Genomic DNA, 23,666 nt, shown 5'->3' with positions numbered 1-23,666 from the left:
GGACCGTTTCAGAGGGGCTGTGATGGCACAGGGTCGTCGTAGGGAGACTGTCCCCCGGTGATTCATTCTCACTGACTTGCCGTGAGACCATGGACAAGACTCACAGCCACCCTGTGCCAGTTAATCCTTAACAGCATCACAATAGAACCACCAGTCCCCACACCCCGTGGCTTCCCTCTGGGTTGAAAAAGGGAGAGAGAGAGAATGAGGCCATAAGCAGGAAGATTTGGAAAGGGAGGGACAGCTCAGTTAATGGAAGGCACTGGCGTCTCGGATCCTGACACCCTGCTCCAGGCCTCACGGTAAGGGCGGCCGTCCTGGCGGAGGAGGGAGTGGGGAAGTTTGGGGTTGGCACAGGCCCTCACCTCCATGCCTGTGGCGTCACCACAGTGGAGAAGTGAGCAAACAGGGAGTTCAGAGGAGACACCCTCCTCTGGCCATATCATGAATGATCTCTCCCTCTCTTTGGCCTTGGGCATGTCACTGAACTGCTCTGGGACTCCTTATAAAGGGACAGTTACCTGAACTTTACAAAGAGAGTGGGGAGAAAGGGACAGGGGTGGGTCAAGTCAAAGAAGAGGCCTCCACCTAGCTCATGGTTCACTTGGCCTTGGGCCTCCAGCATGAGGACGTTCTCTTTAGCACCGGGGACGCCACACATGAGCAGTTTCTCCCCCTGGGAGCACTGGGTCAGTGAGCAGAGCAACAAGGGGGCTGAGCCTCTGCGGGCCTGGCAAGGGTGCATGGGCCGAAGGGAGAGAGAGGAGAGGAGCATGACAAGGGGAGAGGGACCCAGGGAGGCAGGGGCACCTGGGGTCTGCCCTGGCTCTCAGTGATCGCAAGCTCGGAGAATAAAAGAGGCAGGTCCCTGGGTATTTGTTCTGGTTTATTTGACAGAGACAAGCAGTCCAGACAGTGGGGAGGTTGACACCCCTGTGCCCAGGATTTGAGGTCCTGTGCTTGGATGCAGGCACGGTCTTAAACAGAGGGTTAGCGGAGCAGGAGACACAGCCCAGCCCTTGGGCCCACTCACAGGAGGCTCATGCAAACGTTCCCGCAGGAAGTTAAACAACATATGGTATCTGATTTGGGACACTTCAGAAAATATGAGCAGTGGTTTTTGCAAACATTTACGCTGGGCTTCTTATCACAGACCTGGATACCTAAAAAGGAAACGAACAAGGTCAATGGAACCAAGCCACACAGAACACTCCTCTCAAGCTTAAAGTATTCTCATCACCCCAGAACCCAGGTCCCACTCATGACACTGTTGGACTTCTCAGGGAACTCACTTTCTGCCCCTCACCAAATCCTAATGATTGGTAGTATCTTCAACCCATTACACCCATTATCCAGCAATAAAAATCAATGCCTGGGCTTCCGGGACCCTCTCAACACTCCTACAGCCAGGACCCTGTCTGTCATATAGCTCATGGCCTTGGTGAAGTCACCCCACAGAATCTATACTCTGACTCTGAGAACTCAGTGAAATCTAAAACATGCCAAAATTTGCTTTCCCAGTGTCCTTTAATTCTAGACCTATTCCCACAAGCATCTCTGGATGTTGACCTGTCACATGTGTGAATAAGCCAAAGGATTGATTCTCAGCTCTGCACACCTTTTGCTACTGTATGTGCCATATGTCTCTGGGTTTGGGGAATGGAGACTAAAAAGATGTAGGTTCCTCTCCACCCCTATCACTAGTCCCAGGGCCAGTAAAGGGGCTGGAGCCATGGTCTGGGAGGACCCAGAACCTTCAGAGTGCTGTGGTCAGAGCGGGATGTGCTGAAAGGTCTCAACTCCCAGGTCGTCCTCAGCTGGACACAGTCCCTCCTTCCCCTTCCCCATCCCTACCCCCCAGCCCATCACCTACTCAACTTCTTTTTCCATCTATAGTGCCCTCCCTGGGCCTGCAGGAGCAGAACACAAAGAAGCAGGATGGGCAGCCGAGCCTGGGTTTGCATGACTCTGGCCTGAGCAGCGAGCTCTATGTCTGACACAGCCTTTCCTGGAAGCTGGTGTGTGGAGGGAAGGAAAGAAAGAACAGCTTATTCTGGGCTCCTCCCTGCCTCCACTGGCCAGGCCAGGGCAGGGCCAGGAGTCCTTGTGTCCTCCCCTGTGCCCGCCCCTCCCCATGGCCTGTTCTATGTGGGCCTTGGGCTTCTGTAGAGACTGCCCTTCCTGTCACATAACTAACCCTCTCCTTTTTTTAATCCTCACTGGAGGATATTTTTTCCATTGCTTTTTCAAAGAGAGTGGAAAGGGAGAGAGAGAGAGAGATGTGAGAGAGACACATCGATTGGTTGCCTCCCAAGTGTGCCCTGACTCGCAACGGAGGTATGTACCCTTGGTCAGATTCGAACCTGAGACCCTTCAGTCCGTGCGCCAATGCTCTAACCACTGAGCAAAACTGGCCAGGGCTAACCCTCTCCTTTTGCAAACCTATCTTTTTTCCTAAAAGATATAATATTTTCTCTATTCTAATTAGAAAATAATTTACAAAAAATAATTTTAAAAGGAAACATATGTGTAAAAAAATATGGAAACAAACTAAGTCCGTCATCAGATGAATGGATAAAGAAGATATGATGTCTATATAATGGAAACAGAAAGTAGAGTGGTGGTTACCAGAGGTAGGAGATTGCTAAGAGAGTAGATCTTAAATGTTCTCACCATGCAAAAAAATAATAATGATGTAATGTGATGGAGGTGTTAGATAACACTATGGTAGTAATCATTTTGCAATTAACATGTTATACATCTTAAACTTACACAAGTTGTATGTCAATTATTTCTTAACAAAGATGGAAAACCTAATATATATTATATATACTATATATATGCTATATATAACACATATGTATTTTTCCAGACTTATTAAGGTATATCAGTTATATCTTTTTTTTTTTCTTTTTTTTCTTTTTAAATATATCTTTATTGATTTCAGAGAAAAGAAGGGAGAGGGAGAGAGAGAGACAGAAACATCAATGATGAGAGAATCATTGATCGAGCCCACAACCCGGGCATGTGCCCTGACCGGGAATCGAACCCCGATCGCCTGGATCCCAGGTCGACGCTCAACCACTGAGCCACTCCCGGCCGGGCTCAGTTATATCTTAATAAAGTTAAAAATACATATTATACACCTGTATTTTCAAGACTTATTTATATATTAATTATTAGTAGTATAAAAAATATATTCTATATTACATAATTAATAATCAATAGATCAGAGAGAGAGCAAGACACTCCAAGAAGACATGGGAACAATGGGGGCACAAAGTAAGCACCTTAGCCCTCAGAGAGGAGGCACACCTGGGCCTACCAGATGTCTCAGCCAGTTAACATAGGCCAGGCCTTGTCTTTACCGACGACAGTGCTTTTACAATGGACCCCTGAGTAGAGCTGCCATGATCACAAAGCTGGAGGCCGTGCATCGTATGAGCTCACAGGGACGAAAGCTGATGCAGCTACTGAACGTATAGACGAGGAGCGGCACAGACCAAGGCTGAGCCCTTGATAGAACACCAGTTCTCGGAAAGTGAATCAGCCATTTGATGCAAGTTTAGCACACTAGACCCATTCCTCCTTGGAAAGGGCGCGACTCACCTTGACTGGGATAGGTACATATTTCTGGGAGCACAATTTGACGCTTCTGTCTGCAATGCCTCAGCCAAGACTAGTTTGTGATGCCTGAGGGAGTACTGACATAGGGTTCTGTGACTCATGGCTTCAGGCCAGTTGACAAATTTTACATCAGGAGAGGTGCAACAACAGGTCAGTAATCCCAAGATCCCATGGTACTACCCTATACTGTATCACCCAGAATCTGTTAGCCTGACACAGTTGTGGATTGACCTACTGAAGAAGCATATAAATTGCCAGTTTGGAGATGATGCCTGCAAAGGTGGAGCACTTGCCTTCTGATTGGGAAATATAGTTTGAACCAAAGGCCATTGTGTGCTGCAGTGTCTCTGATAGACAGAGCACATGAGTCCAAAACCAAGGAACTCTAAGTAACCACACTGTACATCACCCCCAGGAACTCGTGCATCCTATCCCTGCAATGTTAGGTTGTGTGCATTAAGAAAAACACAAACAGCCCAATTACAAATTGCAAAGGACTTGAATAGACAATTCTCCAAAGAAGATATAGAAATGATCAGCCAGTACATAAAAATATTCTCAACATTATTAGTTATTAGGGAAGTGTAAATCAAAGTCACAGTTAGATACCACCCACTTCATACCCACATGGGTGGCTATAATCCAATAAAAGGAAAATCAGAAGTGTTGGTAAAGATGTGGAGAAATTGGAATCCTCACACATCAGTGATTAAAATGTTAAATGGTTCAACCACTGTGAAAACAGTTTTCAGTTTCCTCAAAAAGTTAAACATATAAAGTTAAATATATGACTTATCAATCTTACTCATAGGTATATACTCAAAAAAACTAAAATAAGTACTAAAAAGAAAATACTTGTACACAAATGTTCATACTACACTATTCACAATCACCAAAGAGTGGAAACAACCCAAACGTCCATCAACAAATGTGTGGATAATCCAATTGTGGTATATACATGCAATGGAATATTATTCAGATATAAAAATGAATAAAGTATTGATACAAACTACAACATAAATGAATCCTCAACAACTAAGGAGCTAACATTTTCACTTATCATTTTGGCAAAAATTCAAAAGCATGATAACACATTTTGTTATACTCACAAGGTTGGTAGCAGTACTACATGGTACAACCTTTATGGAGTAGAATTTGCTAATATGTCACAAAACTACATATGAGTTTACCCTTTTAACCAACAATTACACTTTGAGAACTTGACCCTGATGTTACACCTCCAGCAATACAGAAAATATACACATGATTGTTCATTGCACCATATTTCTAATAACAAAATCTTGACAAATACATAAATGCCTATGTATGGCAGATTGGTGGTATGACTAAGATGTGTGAACGTGGAGGGGAAGAGTGCAGCTGTAAGGAAAGGGAAGTCAGGAGGTGTCATTAGATGACAACAGCGAACACAGTCCGGAATGGTCAACATGCCGTCAGGTCCCTCAGCAGAGTCTTGATACATCAAAGGCATCGTCTTCCCAAAATCGCTTATCAGACACCTGCTTACCATTTTTCTGCACAAGTTCAGGTGCCCAACAGACATTTTGCTGCTCTGCTAGGAAACTTGAAAAGAAAACCAAAAAGGGTGCCAAAGAAAAAGCATCAAATGAAAAACAAGATGAGATAGAAAAAATAGTCATACCCCTTGTGGAAGGCGAACCTGAGGAGGATGTCCACCTAAAACGCTTATACCCAAGGCAGATATACGAGGTGGAGAAAGCTATTCATTTACTTAAGAAATTTCAAATTCTGGACTTTCCTAATCCAAAGCAAGGTGTTTATCTTGATTTGACACTGGATATGGCACTGGGGAAAAGAAAAAAGTGAAGCCATTTGCCAGTGTCCTTAGTTTGCCATTCCCATTCATTTCAGAAATCAATAAAGTTGCCGTATTTACAGGGAATGCATCAGAGATTAAAATAGCAGAAAACAATGGAACTGCCTTTGCAGGAGGAACTAATCTGATTCAGAAGATTTTGGATGATGAAATTAAACCAGACTTTTATGTAGCTATTCCAGAAATGATGCCCGAGCTTAATCCATTAAAGAAGAAACTGAAAAAAAGATTTCCAAAGCTTACTCAAAATTCTATTGGCCATGACATCCCCAAAATGCTTGAGTTATTTAAAACTGGAATTGAAATTAAGGTAGATGAAGAAAGGGGGAACTTTCCCGAGACCAAAATAGCAACACTGGATATGTCAAGTGACCAGATAGCTGCCAATCTGCAAGCTGTTATCAATGAAGTTTGTAGGCACAGGCCGCTGAATTTGGGACCCTTTGTGGTACAAGCTTTCCTTTGTAGTTCAACAAGTGAAGGTTTGTTACTAAAGATGGAGCCATTGTTACCTAAAGAAGTGTAAACCAAAGAAAGTAACAGAGAAGCTTCCTAAAAGTGTTGTATTGTGAAAATATTTTTAGTGGATGAATAAGCAACAGAGAACATTATAAAACTGTATCATTTCTAAAATAAATAAATAAATAAAATAAAAAATAAATAAATGACAACAGCAAGGTGCAAATGAACATATTTGTGCAAGAAAAAAGAGAATTAAGGATTCAGGTAACTAATTATCTTTATCTTACACAAAAATTTCCAAAGAACTGGTTAAAAAAAAAAGGTGGGAGGAGATTGCTATTCAGCACATTCTCTGAGGTCAGTTGTAAACTTGCTACAAAACTAGGCAAGGGCTATATGAGGAAGGAAAGTTACAGGCCCAGTTCCCTTGTGAACATAGATGGAAAATTCCTTAAAAAATAGTAAACTGAACCAAACAATATAAAATGATACAGAATGATCACATTACATTACTGCAGAAACACAAGAATGGTTTAATGTTAGAAAATCTGAAATGTAATTCAATATATTAACAGATTAAAGGAGAAGAATAATGCTATCTCAACATATGTAGGAAAAACTATAGATATAATTTCACATAAATCAATGAAAAAAAATTTTATGTCAGGAATGAAAGATAATTTTCTAAACCTGATAAAAGATGTTTATGAGAAACCTAAAGCAGACACTGTCCTAAAAAGGGAAACTTAAGAAGTATTCATTTTAAATCTGGTATCAGACAAGAATATACACTATTACTACTTCTATAGAATAATGGATGAGGGTCCTGACCTGCACAACAAGGCATTAAAAATGGCATAAAGTTTGAAGAGGAAAAATGCAAGTTATTATTGGCAGATGATGACTGACTACATGGAACACTGAAAAGCATGCACCAAGAGATTATAATAAAAAATAGGAGAATTTCACCCGGCCGGTGTGTGTCAGTGGTTGAGCATCAGCCCATGAACCAGGAGATCAGGATTTGATTCCCGGTCAGGGCACATGCCCGGGTTGTGGGCTCAGCCCTTAGTAGGGGGCGTGCAGGAAGCAGCCGATCGATGATTCTCTCTCATCATTGATGTTTCTATCTCTCTCTCCCTCTCTCTTCCTCTCTCCAAAATAAAAAAAAAAAAAACACTTGTTTTTTTTAATGAGAGAATCTAGCAAGGGAACTAGCTATATCAATATACAAAAGTCATTTTTCTAAATGCCCATCAATAGATGAATGGATAAAGAAGTGGCATATATATACAATGAAATATTTTTCAGCCATAAAAAAAGAATGAAATCTTGCCATCTGCAACAACATGGATGGACTTAGAGGATATTGTGCTGAGTGAAATAAGTCAGGCAGAGAAAGACAAGTGCCATATGATTTCACTTATATGTGGAATCTAAAAACCAAAATAAACTAACAAGAGAACAGAAACAAGCTCATAGATACAGAGAACACTTTGATGGTTGCTAGATGGAAGGGAGGTTGGGGGTAAAAAAAAGGTGAAGGGATTAAGAAGTACAAATTAGTAGTTACAGAATAGTCCTGGGGATGTAAAGTACAGCATAGAAAATATAGTCAATAATATTGTAATAACTCTGTATGGTGCCCAGTAGGTACTAGATTTATCAGGATGATGACTTCGTAAGTTATATAAATTTCTAATCACTGATTGTACACCTGAAACTAAGATAATACTATATTACTGAAAATAATTGAAAATTATCAAAAGTCATTCCTCTACACTAGCAACAAACAAATAACTAAAAGAGTTACAATACTATTTATGATTTTATTTGAAAATTCAAGCCTCTAGGAATAAATATAACAAAGACATGGAAAACTTAAAAATTTTGTGAAAGAACGTTAACAAGACTTAGATGGATGAGAGAAATAACAAGATCAAGCTTAGGCAGATGAAAAGGGTGTAGATTTGAAAACACTACCAGGTCCTGGAGTCGGTGTGGTTGGAAGACACTTGGATTTCTGCCAAGCCCTCCCAATCAATCGGAATACACCGTGAGAAGCCAATCACAGCATGCCTTCACTTTTCCCTATTTCCCTCTCTTCTCCCCTAAGCTGTGCGTGGTCAAACCTAGCAGTTCTCAGCCAGGACTTACCACCCATCCCACCAGCAGTATGAAGCCTGTGCTGCCTCTCCAGCTCCTGCTGTTGATTCATCTAGCACCACAGCTGGTGCCTGGGAGTCCCAAGCATCGTTTTATAAGTAGGTGCTGGGTCCCAGCCCAGGGGAGGGAAGAGGCATCTGTAGTGATGGGAGGATCTGAGGGCTGATTCGTGGACACACCTCATGAAAAACACAGTATTATGTTCAAGAGTCCAGATTTTACTGTCAGTAAGATCTAGGTTTGAATACATGTTCTGTTGCTTACTGAGTGATCTTGGGCAAAGTGTCTGTGCCTCAGATTTTATCTTTGTGGTGGATATAATAATATTGGGGTAGTTGGGAGGAGAAACTAAGATAATACATGCAGACATAGAGCACTCTTACTGGACCATGGTAAATGCTCGGTAAGTATTAACTACTGCAAATGTTATCAGCCTAATCACCCAGCTTATTCTTGCTGCCCTGATTCCTTCATGGATGCTTGGGCCAACTTTTCAAGCATTAAAGCAGAGAGGAAAATTAAGTTGGTAAAAACTCAAGCTGGAACCTACATAATCTAGGGTTTGGAGGATGTTTTAGGAAGAAAAGAAAGTCTTGCATTTTATTTCACATTTTTAAAATTCAGAGGTACCCACACAATTATCAGTGATTAGCATCAATGGGAAGGTGTAGTTCATCTCAGCTGTCACCATTGACCAACTCAGCCTAACAAGAGCACTGGTCACAGTAATGTTGACCTTGACCAATACCAAAAGGAAAATGAACTATTATTCATCGTGCCTGCACATTTCTGTGGGGAGAACATCTTCAGAATATTGGGGGTAGGGATATGTGTGGTATCTCATGTGTCGAGGTAGACAAGGTCCTGTTTTAAGGGTCTCAGAAGAGGGGTGCAGGTTTGTAAGACTGAGGGGGGACTCTAGCAAGCTGCAAGAGAATGGGAATATACAGGGTGGAGGTAATTGGAGAATCAAGGACTGAAATTTGGGTGGGCACAAAGAGGCTTTCTGTAAGACTGGCAAGTGCTGAGTGATATTGCAACCAGATACCCAGAAGAGGAGTAAAAACTTGAGAAGGTCAATCTTTCTGAGATTCCTGGCTCATGGACTCCTTCCCCATGCTATTCCATTGAACCCCAAGCTCTCCAAAGTGGGAACCAGTTCCAATTTTTTGCATTGACTCAGATTGTCAACAGCTTGGGCCCGTGTTTCTGCTACCCCATCTTTAGTACCATTTGCTATTATAATTATAGCCCCAACTTTATCCTTTTAGTCTTTTGAGGTCAGCTTTGATATCCTACAGACCCCCTTCTAATTGCAAATACCTGCAGAGTAATAAATCAACAGGGGCTTCTAGAGTGCCCCACCTATGACATTTGCCCCGAAGAAAGGGCAAGTCATAAGGTACAAAATTTAAGGCCTGGTTGGGCTTAGATAAGCGGGTTAATGGGGCCCATCCTTAATGCCTTAGAATTCAGGAACAAAGAGAAGATTGTGAGTTGAAAGCCTGGGGCAGAATCTACTGGTGGAGGTAGTCATGGCTTTGACCTGAGTACTGGGGGGTGGGGGAATGAGATGTCAGCATGAAGATGCATCTTCTTCTCCTGATCAGAAGAGATCTGGGAAGAAGGAGAAGCTGATCTTTGTCCCCAGAAGCTGACCCCACTCTGAAATACCCACGAAAGACTTCTCCGCATGAAAGAAGTCACCCCCAGAACTCATTTGTGATTTGGGTTCTAGCACTCTGGTGCCAGTACCTTTAGTGTGCTGTGTGCTCGTGACCCTTTCCCCAAACATTCCCTTCCCCTCCTTCTTCCTATACACAAATAACACATGTTGGGGTGACCCTGGGCTAACCTATATTGTTACGAGAGGATATATGACTCACTTTAGACTACATGGTGAGCCAGTGCTTGGAAAAACTGGGGCCACACGCTAACCTGACTAGGTCAGGGTGCCTTGCAAACTCAGACCAGCGCAACCACAAAGGATGGTCTGAAATGAAAACTTTTTAACTAAAAAGCAGTTTATGGTGGGTAGCCATGTCCTAGGCCGGTATCTTCCCTGACTAAAGCCAATCTTTACCTTAACTGAGCCTGTCTATTGTCTTTTTGCATCTATGATAACATTTCATTAGAACATTAAAGTAATTTTCCTTTTTCTGGACCCCTCAAAGCACAGGCACCGCTCTGTGGAGACCACAAATCCCCTCATTGATACTGAGTTGTTGACTGTTAACTATCCTGCACCCACCTAAGTAAAAGAAGTGTGTGTCTATGACTTTACCTTTTATCCAGTCTCAGAGGTTTCCCCATTTTGCTTTCTCCCGCCTCCCTAACCTATCACCAGTGGATTTCATGTAACCCACTGACGTCTCCTCTTTCGATTGTAATCTATAAAACAAGGTGCAAAACTGCCATTCTCCGGAGCATTCTCTCAATCCACTGAGATTCTTCTTCTTAGCATGTGTCGACAGTTTGGCTGAAATAAACACAAAAATTCTTCACAGGTTTGAATGTTTCTTACGTTAACAGTGCAAACGGACCTACATACCCCTTCCTTGCTCACCATGCACACACCATTTATTCCTTTGAACTGGACTCAACCAGGTCTATGGGGACTTGGCATCTGATCTGCAAGGACGGTGAACGAGCAACGGATGTAGTGTTCTGCCAAACTGTGTCTTTGATCAAATATCCAAGCTCTGATTTCCCCTGTTTAGAGCTCTGTGGAAGGCAGCAGCTGAGGAAAAACCCTTCTTCGTCTTCCCTGTGACCACACAAGGGAGCTCAGGGTGGCTGGTTTCCTGGCAGTTCCTTGGGCTTCTGGAGTCCTGAATGTTACTCCAGGCTGTTGTTTAGGCCCTTCTCTTTCCTGTTCTGTGTTCCAGAGTATATTTTGGAACCTCCACCCTGCAAAGTGAGCCCGGAAAACTGTACTCAATTCTGTACCTTGCAGGAACATTGCCCAAAACAACTTCAATGCTGTTCTGCCTTCTGTGGGATAACCTGTACATTAAACAAGTATACAGCCAAGGAAAGGTAAGGGGCTTCTCATGCCCAGGCCTGACCCTGGAGCTGCTGGTTTGAGCTCAACAGAAGAGTCTCTTACCAACCACCACGATGGATCTCTTTTTCTCTCTAATGTTCTCCTCTTTACCAAGAATAATTTCCATAAATGTCATGATTATGAGCCTTCCTCCACTCCTGAACTCCAAAATCCTTCTCTCCTCATCACCATATCTATGAATCTGCCTCTCTGAACACACCCACAAACCCCTCCATACACAGACCCGGTCCTGTCCCAGAATCCATCTTTATCCTGGGGGCTGGGACACTATATCTAGCTGGGGCTGCAAGTGTCACCAAAATCCAAAAGTGAATTGTTCTGTTTTTGCTTGCTCTCTTTCACCAAACACTATCCTTTGGCCCCTAGTGTTCCTGGGCTTTGGAAATCCTCCAGCCCAAGGGAAGCTTTGGTTAATCATGAGGAAATTTTATCAAAGCCAGCTGAATGGAGAGCAGAGAAAGGGCTTTAGAGTGCTGATGAGACATCTAGTTTTTCATCCTATCTTGCAACTATCTTTCTATGACCTTAAGTAAGACAGCTCCCCAATTTTGCCTTTCTTTTTCTCTTGCATAAAATGGGGACTCATTTTTCCCACCTTGCAGGATTGTAAGTCCCGAATGAGGTCTCAAAAGACCCACAAGGCAGGAGACAACCAGTGAGCTTCTAAAATGTCTATTTCCCTGCTGTGTTCCCTGCCCTGAGCACATACCCTACATATGAGGCAAGGTACAGAGTGATGAAGTATGGACCCAGAGCCAGATACCAGTATTCAAATCCTGGCTGTACCACTTCCTAGCTAAGTGACCTCAGACAAGTTACTTCACCTCTCTCTGGGCATCAACTTCCTCATCTTTAAGACCAGAACAGTAATAATGAGACTAAAATAGATAACCCAAGCTCTCTATAATTATTACTCAGTAAATTTTAGCAATTAGGCAACCACTTCTTTTTCCAGAGACTGGCCCTCGCAGTTAAACCTTACATCTTTCAAGGTTCCACATTGGAGGCAGAGCTAAGTGTGACTCTTTGTTGTCACTGAGTTCTTTGAGGTTCTGCTTTCCCTATGGCAGGAGAACTTAGCTTCACGGTCTAGTTTTAAAGATGGAAGTAATGGAAAATAAAAAATTATATCTCTAAGAATAAAATTTCACCAGATAATAATTGAAACTATTTTTCTTCCCCAGACCAAAAAACAAAAACTGGAAAAAGAAGATTGGCAAATGAGGCATGTTTCCAAGGGCATTTTGTAAGTATTGGGGTTTGGCCTGGCATTCCTGATGCGAGTTTTCCCAGTGTTTTTCTTGTGGCCTCTCTAGAGGCACCAATATTCCCATAAGGTGAGAATAACCTTTTTCAGTTAGATTGTGCCCCTCCTCTGCTATTCCCCTCTTGGGGCTATGCTCTCACTCCCTGGGGCAGGATGTGATCCAGGGTGAGTTATGCAACACAGAACAGGCAGAATCATGGCCTAGGGTGGGAACGTAGGGCACTCGGGCCTGAGCCTATGCCAAGGAACAGCCTCTGCCAGCCTCCAGGTTGACAGAGTCCTGAGCGGGAAGTCAAGCTGAGCTCTACACACTCTATGTGGTATCTGTCAGCTCACTTTCCATCTCCGAGACCTTCAGTTTCCTCATGTCAAAGATGAAGAGGACACCGTGCCTCAGGTTTTGTGAGAATACATGAGGCCATGTGGAAGAACTTGGTCATTGCAAAGATTCTACAAAGGTTAGAAGGTGCCAGCAGCTCACTCTTTCTGGGTTCCAGGTTTTCCCTCTTTTAAAAAAAAGGATCATCTTTATGACTTTACCAATGTCCCAAGAAAGGTGAGCAAAATGGAACCCTCTGTAACTTCACCACCAAAACAAAGCTACTATTCATAACTTGGTGGATTTTGATTCAGGCTGTTTTGGGGGGAGAATGAGGAACTTAAGGTCTTCTAATAACCCTTCTGAAGTCACCTGAGTTTCCAAGTTAGAACAGTGGTATTTTGACTCAGACTGTTCTTTTATTAGCAGGGCATGTTAGCAAGCGGAGGCCAATGGAGGAGTGTAAGTGCGAGAGCACTTTCACCCTTGCTCAGGTCCGGGTGACTCAGCCATGCTAATTTCCCCTGCACCCTGTACATAATTAACTACTCAGGCCACACACTGTTCATCAGTCAATGCATCAGCCTTGTTACATAATCCAGGGCCCAGTGCAGCGAGAAGATACTGAGCTCATGGTAGAACCTGGGTGTTATATCCAGGGGAAAGGCAAACTAAAGATGGCTCGTGTGACTATATAGGGTATTTTTATAACAGTTTCAGGGTTACATGGCTATGGTTATATGACCCTTAGTAAACCTCATCTCAACACATTGCCCAAAGAGGCAGGACTTCACCTTGGGTGAGCAGAAAAACATTGCCATAAACCTGAGTGTGTCTTCTATAGAACCGGCACCCCATCCTCGTATCTTCTGGTAGGATCAGCTAAGACTGTACCCTTGGGTGCATTACATTAACTGTAACATCTGTTAGATCCACACATCAGAGTGTTTGCTCTCCCTGATCCTGCAGACTGTCCTCTGCAGAACGGCTCCCCTCAACTGACCATTATTGCTCTGGAGACCCTGGTGTTGCTGAGAAGAAAGAGGAGGAAGGAGATGCCAGCGAGGTCCTGAGAAAAATGTTGATCTTGTTCCCAGAAAGTGCAGTGCTGAGCATCCTGTAGTGACCTGGAATGGAGAACAGACATCCAGGCAGACCTTGTCAGAGTCTTCCACACAAGAACCTGGGCTCTGATGGGTGTTGTCAACTTTTTTTTGAATGTGAACATTTTATCCATGACGTGCTTCATCTCCTTTGGTCCTCGCAGCAACCATAATACCCAGTTTACAGACCAGGAAACTGAGGATCATAGAGTTAAAGTTATATGCTCAGCATTAGCCAACTGGCCAGTGATGGAGCTGGAATATAAACCCAGCACTTGAGATGCCTCCTTCCCGAAGGAGTGCCTCCTTGGGTGGCTCTGTTCACTTCTGCTGAGTGGACTTTCAGTTTCCTGTTTCCACTGAGTTTTTCCATTGATGCTCTTTCCCCTGCTTTCAGCTCAGGCCTCCTAACTCCTCACGCCCTTTCATACTTAGAAACCTGCCTCACTAAACCTGGTCTCTCTCCAAGATGCTAGGCACTCTCTCCCTCTACGCTCTGACTCCAGCTCTTCTCTCTGCCCAGAATGTCTTTCTCCCACCTTCCCACTCATGTTTCAAGTTTCATATTAAATAAAAATCTCCATGGAAGCTTCACCAATTCACCCCAGATGAAATGAGTCATTCTCTTTGTCCTTTCACAGCACCCTATCTTACCCCTATATTAACCCTTTTATCACACTTCACTGTAATTGTTTAACTTAGTATTTTTTCTATCTAGAATGAGTCTCAGAAAATCAGAAACTGTGTCTGACTTCTTTGCCACCGAATGCTAGAACCAAACACCATGCCTTGCCCATAATGAGGCTATAATTCTGACTTTCCAAATGGGATGCAAAGGAGGCTGGCAAGGAGTAGACTAATCTTAACCTTTACTGAACAGTTCTCACAAAGAAAAGCTTCACTGTACAGTCCAGAGCCCCTCAGGAATCCACTGCATGCTTCAGTTTTGCCTGCTGGACTCAGTCTCCTTTTATACATTTTTTTCTTAAAGGTTAATTTATACTTGCTTTTGAAAACTTAGAATAGGCTGGGGGGAAAAACAAGAAAAAAGAAGCTTGGAAATATCTGTTTATGAAGTACGGTACTGGGGCAGAGAAAGGGCTAAGGATCCTGGCTATTCTGGGACTCAGTCCAGCTGTGCCTTTGCTGACTTGGTGAGGCTGGGTGTCTCCAACTCCTCAGTCTCTTCATCTGGAAATGAAGCCAAATAACACCTTCCCTCAGGTGCGTCATGAGATGAAATGAGATGGCACAGTCAAAGCTGATACCCCAGGGCCTGGCAAGAGTCTAGGGAGACTGTTACTGTTATTATTCATGTCCTTTCAATCATTCCTTTATCTCAAATTCCTGTTTTATAAAGAAACCTACATGTACATTTCCTCTTAAACTCAATGCTTTTTAAATTTTTTTCTAGATTCCATATAGATTAGTTCCCAAAAAAAGACAAGTGCCACTTCTCTGATCTTTGAAATATCTTCTAAAATGGAACAGTGCACTGTTATGGAAAGCATCCAGGAAAGATAATGTGATTAAACCGTGTAATGAAGGACCAACTCATTGAACAATGATCTCAAGTCCTCTACTAAATCTCCAGCAACTGTAGAAGACGTTGCTTCCCTCTGCAAATCCCATGTGAATGTTACCGACTTGAAAAATTGTGGTTACCTAGTCCACAATTCCACTTTCTCCCAATCACATTCCCTCCAAATGAACTTTTCCCAAGATAAATTTATCATGATTCTATGTCCTACTCCTCTCTTCTGTGACACCTTCTAATCTGGCTAATCCTTGATGATCCCTGGCCCAGAGCTGGAAACATTGTTCAGGAAACTGCAGTTCCTTGACCAGCATGAGCTAGTTCAACCATGTGAGCCAAGCCTCTCACGTGAAGGTTGGCCCATTCAAACTACAGCTATTACTATTTTAATCACCTGAGCTTGACCTGTCCATTACTATGGGCACTGGTCACCGGAGGCCATTTAAATGTAAATTTATATTAATTAAAATTCAATAAAATATTCCATCAGTTCCACAGTCTCACTAGTTACATTTCAAGTGCTCAATAATCTTGTATGGCTCATGGCTACTCTATTAAACATTGCAAACATAGAACATTTCCATCATCACAGAAAGTTATCTTCCAAAGCATTGTTTGAACTGATGTCTAAATAGTAATGGCTAATTAAAGATCAGGATGTCAGAGAATTTTACAAGGCTTTAACATTATAGAAGATGTATTAATTTAGTCTATTAGTATTTAGTTCCAATAATTCTGAAGAAATAGAATTCCAGTCCTAGCCGGTTTTGTTCAGTGGTTAAAGCATTGGCCCTCAAACTGAAGGGTCTGGGGTTCGATTCTGGTCAAGGGCACGTACCTCAGTTGCAGGCTCCATCCCCAGCCAGGTCAGGGCCTGTGGTGAGGCAGCCAATTGATGTGTCTCTCTCACATCGATGTTTCTCTCTCTCTCTCTCTCCCCTCCCCCCTCTCGCTCTTGCTTTCACTTCCACTTTCTCTGAAAAAACAACAGAAAAAGTATCCTTGGGTGAGGATTTAGAAAAAAAAAGAAAGAAAGAAAATTCCAAGATATGTGTTAACTGGGTTTTTTGTTGTTTTTGTTTTTGTTTTTATTTTAAGGAACTTACTGGCTTTACTCAGTGATTCATAAATAAGAGAACATCCAATCTAACAGAAAGGCACTCTAAGGAGATGTACAAAACAAAAGACAAACAAAAAAAATTTTTTTTAAATGAAAGACTCTTAAGTGGAAAGGAGAGAAACAAAGCAGTTATACTGGCAAAAGGGGCTTGGTTATTGCAAGGACACCTTTTTTTTTAATATGTCTTTATTGATTTCAGAGAGAGGAAGGAAGAGGGAGGGAGAGAGAGAAACATCAATGATGAGAGAGTCATTCTCCCACACGCCCCCCACCAGGGATGGAGCCCGCAGCCTGCGATTTCCTGGATCCTAGGTCAGTGCTCAACCGCTGAGCCACGCTGGCCTGGCAAGGCCACTTTTTTTTAAGTGAATTTATTGGGGTGACATTGGTTAATAAAATTATATAGGTTTCAGGTGTACAATTCTATAATACATCATCTTTACATTGCATTGTGTGCTCACCACTCCAAGTCAAGTCTCCTTCTACCTCCATCACCATTTACCCCTTTACCTTCTGCTACCTCCGGTAATCATCATACTGTTGTCTGTGTCTATGAGTTTTGTAGGGGGTTTTTTGCTTAATTCCTTCACCATTCTGTAATATTTTCTTGCATTTCTTTGTATTTCTTTGCTGTCAGTTGTTACTTCTCCTCTTTCATTTCTGGTTGTATTTATCTGAGTCCTCTCTCTTTTTCTTTTTTTAATTTATCTTTATTGTTGAAAGTATTACAGGTGTCCCATTTTTCCCTCCCAATTGACCCCCTCCACCTCGCTCCCACCCCCTCCCCAGGCCTTCACCCCGTCATTCTCTGTGTCCATGGGTTATGCACATATGCATATAACTTCTTTGGTTAATCTCTCCCCTCTGAAATACGATTGTTTGTTGCATGCGTCAATGTCTCTGGATCTATTTAGTTTATCAGATTCTTTTGTTCATTAGCTTCTTCTTAAAGAAGACCCTTCAACATTTCCTGCAGTGCTGGTCTGGTGGTGATGAACTCCTTTACTTTTTCCTTGTCTGAGAAGCTCTTTATCGGACCTTCAATTCTAAATGATAGCTTTGCTGGGTAGAGCAATCTTGGTTGTAGTTCCATGTTTTTCATCACTTTGAATATTTCTTGCCACTCCCTTCTGGCCTGCAAAGTTTCTGTTGAGAAATCAGCTGACAGTTGTATGGTTGCTCCCTTGTATATAATTAACTGCTTTTCTCTTGCTGCTTTCAGATTCTCTCTTTGTCTTTAACCTTTAGCATTTTAATTATGATGTGTCTTGCTGTGGGCCTCTTTGGGTTCCTCTTCTTTGGGACCCTCTGTGCTTCCTGGACTTGTAAGTCGATTTCTTTCCCCAGGTAGGGGAAGTTTTCTGTCATTATTTTTTCAAATAGGTTTTCAATTTCTTGCTCTCGTTCTTCCCCTTCTGGCATCCCAATAACACGAACGTTGGGCCTCTTGAAGTTGTCCCAGAGGCTCCTTATTCTATTTTCATATTTCTGGATTCTTTTTTCTTTTTGCTCTTCTGGTTGGGTGTTTTTTATTTCCTCATGTTCCAAACTGCTGATTTGATTCTCAGTGTCCTCTACTCTACTGTTAATTCCCTGTAAATTATTCTTCATTTCAGTTCGTGTAGCCTTCATTTCAAATTGGTCCTTTATCATGTCATCGATTTTCTCAGTTATTTTCATCAACTCTTACTAATATGGTTGAGCATCCTTATAAACAAAATTCTGAACTCTGTATCTGTTAGCTTGCTTGGAGCTATTTCATTTAGTTCCTTTTCTAGAGATTTCTTCTGTTCTTTCCTTTGTGACATGTTTCTTTGCCTCCACATTTTGGCCCGCTTCCTGGTATTTGTTTCTATGTATTGGGTAGAGCTGCTATGTCTCCTGGAATTTGTAGAGTGACTTTCTGTAGTAGGTGTCCTGTAGGGTCCAGTGGCTCAGCCACCCCAGTCACCTGAGCTGGGCCTTCTAGGTGCTCCCCTGTGTGGGCTGTGTGTACTGTCCTGTTGTAGTTGAGCCTTGGTTGCTGTTGGCGACCCTGGGAGGACTTGACCCCCAGACCAATCAGCTGTGAGGACCAGCTGCAACTACAGCGAAAGAGCTACTGTGCTGGAGACACCCCTATGGAGCAGGATTTACTTCAGTAGGGCTTTGATGTTCACCAAGGGCGCCCCTTGAGTGTGTCACTCGTGGATGTGGTAGGGTTGTAATCCAGCGTGGTCGAGTGTGCCCACCAGGTGCACTGTCTCTGAGGCCTCCCGGGAGGTGTAAAGTCAGCCTGTGCCTGTGCCTTCACCAGGGCCACCCAGCCTGAGCTACACAGCAATCTGTAGATGGCTGCTACTTGTGCTGGGCTTGGAGGTGCCCAGGAGAGGCCAAGCTATGAGCCAATGCAGCTGCCGCTAGTGCCAGGCCTGGGGCTGCTTGTTTGAGAGATTTTAGGAGAGTCCTAAGCATGAGGCTGGAGAGGCCACTTGCACAGAAAAGCCCCTGGAAATGGCCTGGATGAGCTGCAGGTGGGGAGGGGCAGGGCCTCCGGGAATCACGGGGCGGGGCCAAAGGTGCGAGTCAGGTGCTGGCGATTCCAATATGGCGCCTGCCTGCCGGCTGTGTGCGGGGACGACTTGCCGAAGGAGCAACGGCCTCTGCCAGCCCTTCTGCCCGGGAGGAAGCCGCCTCCACCTCTCGCCCGGATCTCAGGCAGGTTAGTTCCTCCCCGACTGTCCCGGGTCCTTTCAGGCTGCTGCCCGGCGCTGGGCTCAGAGGGAGCGTCCGAGTGAGTCCGTGCCGGGCCCTTTAGAGGAGCTGCTGGGGCTCCCACAGCCTCCGCGACCCTCAGGGACAGTCCCCGCTGGTTTCACAGCCCGGAGTTGTAGGGACGTCTCTTCCCGGCCTGGAGCCCTGGGCTGGGGGCAGCTGGGGGGCTGGGACCCCTCCCTCCTCGAGGAAACCTCCACCGCCGAGATTCCCTCCCCGGTTTACCCCTCAGCACCGGGTGTGGGCCCGCGGCCACGTCTCTGCAATTCAGCCCCGATCCGCCTGTGTCTCCGCCCCTTCTGCTGGTCTCGGTGCTGCTTCAGCTCCCTGGTTGTGGGGCTTCTGTTCAGCCAGATTTCAGGAGGCTCTGGGTGACGGTGGTTCTGTGTTTTAGTTGTGATTTTGATGTGGTTGCGGGAGGCGGCGGGTGCAGCTGTTACCTGCGCCGCCATCTTGTTTCTCGCCCTCTCTTTTTCTCTTGATGAGTCCGGTTAAAGGTTTGTCAATCTTGTTTATCCTTACAAAGAACTAGCTCTTGGTTTCACTGATCTTTTGTATTGTTTTTTCAGACTCTATTTTGTTTATTTCTGCTCTGATTTTTATTATTTCCTTTCTTCTACTCACTTTGGACTTTGTTGTTCTTTTTCTAGTTCCTTTAAGTGTAAAATTAGATTGAGATTTTTCTTGTTTCTTGAGGTAGGCTTGTAATGCTATGAATTTCCCTTTTAGGACTGCTTTCGTTGTGTCCCATAGGTTTGGGGTTGTTGTGTTCTCATTTTCATCATTTCAAGGCATCTTTCGATTTCTTCCTTGACCTCAGTGTTAACCCATTCATTGTTTAGTAACGTGTTATTTAGCCTCCATGCCTTTGTGTGTTTTTCTGTTTTTTTCTTGTGATTGATTTCTAATTATATACCATCATGGTCAGAGAAGATGCTTGATATGATTTCAATCTTCTTAAATTTATTGAAACTTGTTTTGTGTCCTAACATGTGGTCTATCCTAGAAAATGTTCCATGTGCACTTGAAAAGAATGCATATTCTGCTGCTTAAGCGTGAAATGCTCTGAAGATATCAATTAAACCCATCTGATCTAGTGTGTCATTTAAGGCCACTGTTTCCTTGCTGATTTTCTGTTTGGAAGCCCTATCCACTCATGTCAATGGGGCATTAAAATCCCCCACTATGACGGTATTACTGTTGACCTCTCCATTTGTGTCCATCAAAATTTGCTTTAGCCCGGCCGGGTGTGGCTCAGCGGTTGAGCATCGACCTAGGATCCATGAGATCAGGGTTTGATTCCCGGTCAGGGCACGTGCCCAGGTTGCGGGCTAGGCAGCCGATCAATGACTCCCTCATCATTGATGTTTCTATCTCTCTCTCCCCCCCTCCTTTCCTCTCTCTGAAATCAAGAAAGACATGTTTAAAAAAAAAAATCACTTTATATATTTAGGTGCTCCTGTATTGGGTGCATAAATGTTTATAAGGATTATATCCTCTTGTTGGATTGCTCCCTTTATCATTATGTGGTGTCCTTTGTCTCTTGCTACAGTCTTTGTTTTAAAGTGTATTTTGTCCATTCTACCAAGTTTAAAAAACATACAAACAAACAACACCACTAACCAGCTGACACATTGCTGGCTGAAAGCAAAGGGAACGTGTGTGAATATGTAAGGAAGAAATCAATATCAGCCACAACTTTCTGGTCAGCAAAGAAGACCACATTGTATCATGGATATTTATACATATAGATGTCATTCATATTGTGTATGTGTGTAATTATTTTAGCTCTTTTCCATCTCCCATGTTCTCCTTTATTTTATATTAGATGTGCAGGTAATGTTTAAAGTAGAATTTATTGCATGGATATTTTAGTCAGCATTGTTGAGTAACAATCCCCCACTGATAAAATCTCAGTGGCAGGCAACAATAAAGATTTATTTTCTCTTTCATACATCAGCAGGAAAATAGATGTTCAACTAGCCTGAACTAGATTTGACTGAGCTTGGATCCAAGCTGAGGGTGGGCTTCATTTTTGATTCATGTGTCTCTCATTCTTCTTGGACCAGTGGAATCTCAAGAATCACTCTTCCCATGGCAAAATGCAGGCGTCAAAGGAGGAAATCCAATCCTGCAAGCACATGTCAAGTCTGATAATATCCCTTGACCAAAGCAAATAACAGGACCAAGGCCAAAGTCAAAGAGCCAGGAGACACAAAGGAAGTACAGCCCGTCCACATGGAGGCCATTAGAAGAATAGAGATGTATGATAATATTGCTTTGATAAGGTTTACAAGAAAGAGATTAACTTAAATACTACAAAAGCATAATACATCCAATGTATTCATACTTTGCATTTCAACAAAGAGAAACGTCCCTTCTGAATGAATGAAAATTTTAGAAAATTATGATATTATGAACAGTGTTTGTGAAGGCAAGATGGAGGGGACCTAGCACGATTGAAGCAGAAGCACCAGAAAAAGGGTATACTTTTTGTATCCCATTGTGTCGATAATGTGAAAGAAGGAACATGCTAATAAGGCCCTCTCCGTGGTTTGGTGGCTAGAAGTTGAATATATGAAAGAAATGCTTGTCTGAAAAAGCAAAACTAAGAGTAAAGGGAGGGGTCAGAGACTTAGCCCTGGTTGGAATCTGGCATTCTCCTGATGGGAATTTTTACTAAGTCCTTTTGTGTCCTGTCCATACATCCTTATTGGAACAAATTTCCCACTTCAATTCAACCAGAGCTAAGTGAATGTCTGACTGTGTACAAGGAATTGTTTCAGTCAAAGTTCCTAGATGGGAGGTTGACTATGGTACAGGAATGTTATAAAATACAGGTATGAAGAAACTTGAAGGTTTTCGGAAAAGCATGCAATGATTCAAGATACAAATGATAAGTATAGTAGTGCACCATCGTGGCTGAGTTGCTGAAGAAAACTTGAATGCAGGAATCGAACCTGGTCCTGGAAGTTGGATGCCCAAGAAAGGAGTTGAGTGTAGAAACTTTCCATTAGATAAATCCAGGGAATCTTTTGGAGCAGTAGTGGAGAGGGCTGTTTAACCCGAAGTCAGCAAGTAGGACTAGGCTCACAAATAACATTAATAAACAAAATATCTTGCATCTGCAGTGACCAAGGGAGCAGGAAGAAGTCATCGTGAATTGGGAAGAAATTACCTGTGTAGAATTTATCAACTTAGATCTCTTCCCAAGTAGCCTTGCGTGCTCTGCTTCTGGTACTCAGCATGGGCATTTTCCATATAATGTATGATGGGAAAAGGCCGGAAGCCCAGGGGCACAGTCCTAAGGGAGAAATACCTGGGGTGTGTACAATACTGGTGCAGTGGCAAGGTGCAGGAAGACCCTTAGAGTGTCTCTAAGAATGTTCCTGAGAGGCAGATTTGTTCACAGCAGATCAGGGAGTTTTTTCTGGAGCTCAAATACTAAAAACTCCTTGGGTTCGGAGGCATCTGCTTAGATTTCCTTCACTCGCCATAGGTATATAAAATATGATGGGCACGAGGGGTGAGGTGGCAGGGTGAACAGTAAATTGAAGATATGAGGATGAGCTCCTACGTTTGGAAATCCCAGAGGCAACAAGGAGAGCAAAACAGTAACTCAAGCAGCCTTAACAGAAGGAGGTGTAAAGAGAGACTCAGAATTTTGATCCTGATTCTTCCTAAGTTATGCCCCATTCATTTGAAAAGCAAAGAAAATCCTCATTTCTAAGCCATTATTCATGTAAGCCCCTCCCCAAGCCAAATTCTTACCTTTTTTGGCTTCTTCATCTATGACACTTCTCAGCCTCTGAGCTCCTGTGATTGGAAGATTCCTGCTTTGAGAATGAGCGGGTGCCCTCACGTGCCTCTTTGGTCAGAGCTGTAGTTATAGCCAACGCACCCCCCTCTGGGCTTCTGGCAGTGGAGGCTGTCAGGCTCAAAGTAGCATCTGCATGGTTGTTCAGAGAAATGCCCAATTTTGTTGGCTTCTCAGTACATTGGACTGGAGGAGGGAAGTCTGAAGGTGATATTTTGGCCGGGGGTTGGACCCAGACACAATTCACACTCCTTCTTCCCACAGTCTTCAAACCAGAAGGATTCTGTGCAATCATCTGGTCTAATCCCTGCATTTTAAAGTGAGAATAAATGAGGGCCAAGATGGATTCAAGGCCACTTGAAAAGTAAGAGGCATTGGTCGAATCAAAGTACAGTATCTTGGGTCTTGTTTTGCCCTAAGCAGTTTAATGGGCCTGGCACAGCATTTGATACAGAAACATGTAGTACATGTCCCTTGCTCTGAGGCCTCTTGTTACTTAGTGTCCATATTCTAATAGGCAGAACTCCTCCATCCATCGCATGTACTCATCACACAGTCCTGTTCTAGAA

General features: G+C 43.3%; 1 pseudogene across 1 annotated transcript; it reads left to right on the top strand.

Annotated features, from left to right (window-relative positions):
• Positions 1 to 5,066: 5,066 nt before the first annotated feature.
• Positions 5,067 to 6,068, top strand: LOC308562311 (large ribosomal subunit protein uL1m pseudogene; annotated as a pseudogene). Its single transcript has 2 exons — positions 5,067 to 5,080; positions 5,208 to 6,068. The product of its transcript is annotated as a large ribosomal subunit protein uL1m pseudogene (transcript).
• Positions 6,069 to 23,666: the final 17,598 nt, after the last annotated feature.

The sequence above is a fragment of the Miniopterus schreibersii genome (genome assembly GCF_964146895.1).
Source record: "Miniopterus schreibersii genome assembly, chromosome: 10".
NCBI lineage: Eukaryota > Metazoa > Chordata > Mammalia > Chiroptera > Miniopteridae > Miniopterus > Miniopterus schreibersii.
This window is presented reverse-complemented; position numbering and strand designations above follow the sequence as displayed.